Below are 6,157 nucleotides of genomic sequence, written 5' to 3'. Positions count from 1 at the left end.
CAATTTTCTTTGGACGTCGACATTAGCCGGATGGCAATGTCGACATGAGGCTGATTTTACTTTTGGAGTTTTACCTCTAACTGTATAAGAAATCATTCCACTTACGTTTTTTTTAGGCAGCATCCTCTTATCACCCAGTATTAATCACAACCATACGCTTGATCCTAACTATTCTGACAAATGACACAATGACTTCGGACACGCTTTGTACAAAGGGCCTAACCGACATAGCCTATAAAGACTTTTACAATAATAAGACATGATAGGACAAAATTTTAACAGGTTTGAAGCACGCTAATAGGATCACCATAACAGAAATCAGTTTACAAGTGGCATGCCGGACAGAGTGGCGCGTCGCGAATGAAAGAGGTTCGATAAATAAAACTTATTGGCAAGGTATTATACTAAATGGAAATAACAATTTCTTTCTTCAGAATTCAGAAAGGAATTTTCTTCTTCAGACAGGCAGCAGAAATAGCAACATGCGCTTAAACGGTACATTCTGCAATTTGCAGCTGCTGCTTTCCGGAATCAGCATGTATGAAAACGTCACCATTGCGACAACCACAAAACGAGTCAGAGCGGGATATCTACCGACGAACTTCTTCGGACCGATAACCTGAGGGACGTGGCTGGAACAAAAATTATGAGACACTTTTACCACTAAAGTGGGATAAGGCGAAAGCATGAGTGACGCATGAGTAAGCATTTTTGGGAATGTGGCGGTTAATGATGCTTCGATAAAGAATATGACTACTGTGTCACATTCTTCCTTTACAGCGTGGTACATGTGTCTGCGGAGAATTGTTACAGATGCTGCGCCTTTTCTATATTGTAAATCAATTAGAAATGCCGCTAATGCCTTCTTTACTAACGCCTCCTAGACATCTGGGTCTACTTGTTTGCTGTGCGGTGCGGCGTTCGAGGAAGCGGCAAATGGAAGGGCGCACGGACGCCTGGATCGGACACCCGGTGGCGTCCGAATGCTGCTGTTAAGAACTATATTTTTCCACCGATGTAGGAGGGTTCTGTTCCCCGCCCCCGGCACGCAGGCCTATGGAACGAGACGGAGGCCGGGGCCTCCACGACTAAAAACAGGTGAAGCGACCGTGTTTCTTCGCGACTTCAGCCGCCAGGCGAACAGCTTGCTACTGTTTAGCGAGGGACTCGCTCCGCAGTAGCAGTTCCCAGGCTTCTCTACTATTATGTTTTCTTTGGCGTAAGGAGAATCAAGGTATTGCCAGATTATATGATCCAGACTACCCCTTTCTCCGCAGGTTTCAAATTTATTGTCCATCTTTTCCACCACTTGGGTGTGGAAAAGCCAAAATTTTCAACTTGCAAGCGCCACCCAGCGACGGCCTCCTTGTCATTTAACGCTCGGTCCTGTAATGGCAGGGACCTTCTGCACTATCTGTAGTGTAATAAGATTTCCTTATACGTTTCCAGCCCCTCGTCAATCCCATCGCAATCAGGGGGTAAATCGCCTTGTGACGTACCTGTCGTGACAGTACATCGCGCGCCGATTGTTTTAGTTTCAGTTTATTTATTTCTTGCTACTGAGCAGTGGGCCCCGGGAAAAAAAGCCGCAGCTTGACAAGCTCTCAAGGCCCATAACATCCAGCAACAGTGCAGCCATTGGTCACATGCAAACAACAAAAAAGCATGCATAACCTAAGGCATAATTCACAATCTATGAATGAACAGCGCGGTCACAATTTAGGCACGCGATATAAGACAAAGGACAAGTGACATACAAAATTTAAAGCATGCACTGAAAGCAATATTTGAGCATTCTGTATGCAGATATTATAGGACTTAATGTCACGGTAGTAATAACATTAACAACGCATAAAAAAGAACAATTTTCAACATACATGGATGTAGACAACATGATCGTGTTGTACTCACGGGTTGCGCTAAACATTCAACAAGACTGCACATTTCGATCCTACAGAACTACATAACCACAAACCATCAAAGAAACATAAACAAAATGTGAATAATGTAGTCAAAAAACGCCCGGAAGTTAGATTTGCTGCATTAATTAATGTCAATGCCGGCATCATAGAGACGGTTGAGCTATGCGGGAAGATACTATCTAAGCATCTGCAGCCTGTAGTTAGTTTGTGGCGTGTTAACGGTGTAGTGCTGCAGACGGCGTAGCTGGTATGTAGGCACTAGAGCTTCAGCTTAGCGATTTCTGATATTGTTGAAATTTTGTCTGGCGTTTCGTGTTTGTAGCGCAAAGACAGACGTATATCATAGAGACTGAATATTCTTGGTACGTTGCTATTGCAAAAAGGGCTGCGCAAACATAATCATAAGGTTGGTCAAAAATAATTCTTAAGGCCTTCTTTTCTAGGGGATAGATATTTCGAAGAGTGGTCTTTGGAGTAGCTCCCCAAAGTAGTATAATCCTTTTTTCTTCAATGTTTTGTAAGATGAATTCTTTTTGGGCTACACATGCACTTCAGCAGAAAAGCCTCTCTGAAAACCGTGTTTAGGCGGGTGATAATAGTGTGGCGAACAAAATTTGGTGCAGGCGTTTAGCGATCACTTTTTTAAGACCTTTGGAAAACACAGGTAAAAGGGATATTGGTCTATAGTTGGCGATATTATTGCGATCACCTTTTTTAATACAGGCAGCACTCTAGCGACTTGCATCTCCGTGGGAAACGTACCAGTTCTAAGATAGAATAATGATATGAGTCAATAAAGATGGAATAACATCTACAACTTACTTAACGGGAGAAATCCGCATCAACCGACGTGCTATTACGTAGTTCCCTGAAGATTAATTGAACTTCTGCGCTGTCTACTGCAGTACGAAAAACACTCTGCGGGTTGTTAGTCTCAAGAAATTCGATCGCTTTCTCGTTATATTGTGATCGCGAAATAAGGAAGGGATCAATAAATATATTAGTGAAGTCAAACCTATTCATCCCAACACCTTTAACTGTTATAATGTTAAGGACTTTGATAATGATTGAAGGGTTAGTGATGTTGGAAAGCTGTTTGCACAATATATCCGTACGACTACCGCTACTCTCAAAAATATCAGTGTAGTAAATGTCCTTCGCGGTTCTAGGACAACGGTTTAGTTGGTTGCGATAAGCTTTGTACTCTGTCCAGGCATCAGGCTCTCTCGTTTTGATAAATGACCAGTAAAGTTTGTTTTTTACCGCCATGCGATGCAACGAAGATGAAGAAATCCATGGTTTTTTAAATATTCTTTGTTTTGTTACCTTCGTAAAACGGAAATTATTTTAAAACAGCGATAAAAAGTAAAGAAATGTGCTACGCACTATAGAACAGACGTCATCCCTTGCCTCATTTTCTACTGCTCTGCGGAAGGTGTTCAGCCTATGCTCAGTGACTATTTGGCGCTAATAAGGCTGATGAGACAACCTCTTTACTCGATGTTTTTGTTCACACATATAAATTCAAATATAAAATTTGCTAATGTCGCAGCAGATTACACCAGCCAGCATTTCAATGAACGCATTAAAGTTCGCCGGTGTTCTATAATTCGGCTACTGGAAAGGAAAGGCACAGTATCTGTCACTTGCGAAATCCCGCTATCATTCTGACTGTAGAGAAGAGGAATTAAAAGAGCGTTAGACGATCCAGGACGTGGAGCAGTGGTAAATCACTGGGCTGGAGGTTCGATTCCCTGGTGGAAGGCAAGGTTTATTGATGGTTGGTTGGCTTGTGGGGTTTAACGTCCCAAAGCGACTCAGGCTATGGGAGATGCCGTAGTGGAGGATTCCGGAAATTCCAACCAGCTGGGGTTTTTAACGGGCACTGACATCGCACAGCAGACGGGCGCCTTGCTTTTCGCAGCCGTCGAAAAGCGGCCGCCGGGGCCGAGATTCGATTCCGCATTCTTGAGAACAGTAGTCGAGCGCCGTAACCACTGCGGCACCCCGGCGGGGTGGTTTATTGATCCCGATCACCATTGAATAAATAACTAAAATGGTTTATTGGGCAATTTTTAGTTATTGATGCAATGCTGATCGGGCATAAGATTTCTGGTTAAAGACATTACTTGATGACGGCTGATGACGTCACTTCTATGTCTACGAATCAGGTGTGCCACTCGCGCGGACAGCCTTTGCCGACGACAGTATGCGCCAATGAAGGCTTCGCCTTAATAGAACACTATCGGCTGTTTTATCAACGCCACTCCACTCAGGGACATCAGCTGACATCCTGAGGGGGCTGCTTAAAAGCAACCCGCATCTCCGTCTGGTCAGTGGGAAAGGCGGCCGCAATAGCGGCAACATGCGCTTAAACAGTCCTTTCTGTGTTTTGCAGTTAAGAGCAGATATCCCTGCTTTCGTAGTAATGATCGGTTTCTATTGCGGCTGCCTTTCCCACAGGTTAGTAGTCGGCGACATTGAAGAAAACCCTGGACTCAAAGACGTTTTGGCTGACATTTTGAAAAAGTTCTGGATAGACAAAATTTCATTCTTAGTAAATTCGACAGCATAGAACAACGGCAAGCAAAAATGTAAGCACTAATTAGCGATATTAGAACCAGGCTAGAATCTTTAAAATCGAGGGCAGAAAAACTTGGATATACGGATCAACCTGCTTCAGAGTTTCAAAGCCAGTTTCAAAAGCAGTCAGAAAATTCAAAGGCATTGGACAAGAAAATTCACGACCTAGAGAATCGCTACAGGAGAATGAATGCTATATTTTATGGTATAGAAGACAGTGACTCTCATGAAGTCTGGGAAATACAAAATACGATTAGAAGGTATTGCTGCCACAAGCTGGAAGTCACCATAGGACCAATCCAGAGAGCCCACGGGATGTGGAGTCATTCTTCAGAGCACATCTCTCACATTATTGCCAATTTTTTATCATTAAGACACCGAGTCAGTTCTGCGCAATGGCGGGAAACAGAAGAACACAAATTACGAAATTACTAGACATTTAGCCGCCTGTGAGGGAAATCCGACACAACTTGTGGTCCTTTGGAAAACCAAGGCAGAGTAATGGGAGGACAAAGTGTCAATTGTGCATAACAAACATCATAAATGGCGAGGCCTATGCTTGGGACTGTGATACAAAGACCGTAGCTAAGATAAACAAAAAGTGACAACAAGCTAGGAACCAGGAAAACAGAGTGACAAAGTGCTCAGTTATTTTACAAAGCTAACAACGATAAAAAATAAACTTGACGACTTTCATGGGCTATTCGGGTGGCTAAATTTCTCAATACAAAATGATGAAATATTTCCTTCCGGCTATCAAATCTCTAGGAAGGACAGACGTTGCTGAGGTGGAGCAGTATTCCTACTGATTAAGCAGTCCCTTTACAGCAAGGAAATGGACATTATGACCAATGAAACGGAATCGGCATGGTGTCGCCTGAGAGCTTCTAATGAAGGAACCCTGGCTCTGGGCTCATTTCACCATCCACCTGCAGCCAGCGGCGAAATAGATTGTTTGACTCTATGCTAGCCACTCTTCCTGATGTCCGCATCGTCCTTGTAGGAGGCTTGAACCTAGCACTCATACAATCGGATGAATAAACACCACAAGGCAGGAATTGTATTGCAACTTTATGCTGTAACCGGTAAATACGGCCTAGAACAATACGTGTCTGCTCCTACACGTGCAAACAACATCCTAGATTTGATATTCACGAATGACCAAATTATTGTGCAAAAAGTTTCTGTCCTTCTAGTATTAGCGACCACAATATAGTAACTGCTACTTTCATGCTTCCGGACTTAAGTCCTGCTAGCCACGACATTACAAATGTGTTTATGTATAAAATAGCCAAATATATTGAAATTAGAAAAAGTCTAGAAGACACACTGCTGGATTTACTGTTAAATCCCATCATGATCACATCGATACGCTCTGGCCTATTTCAGAGGACTGTTATATGCACTCACTGAAAAATAAATGCCAGCAAGAAAAGCTCAAGCACGATAAGCCCTGTGTAAACAATGATGTAAAGAAACTGATAGAGAAACGTTCTCGATTATAACGGATATATAGAAGAAATCCTACAGTTGTTGAGTCGCGTCTCGTGGAACTGCATACACAATATAAGAATGGCACAGTAATGGCGAAAGAGGATTACTTCTCTGGGCTAGCTAAGGTGATAACAAACGACCCAAAATTATTCTGCATC

This window comes from Amblyomma maculatum, chromosome 1, assembly GCF_055883805.1.
Source record: "Amblyomma maculatum isolate TAMU_Amacu chromosome 1, ASM5588380v1, whole genome shotgun sequence".
In the NCBI taxonomy this organism is placed as follows: domain Eukaryota; kingdom Metazoa; phylum Arthropoda; class Arachnida; order Ixodida; family Ixodidae; genus Amblyomma; species Amblyomma maculatum.
This window is presented reverse-complemented; position numbering follows the sequence as displayed.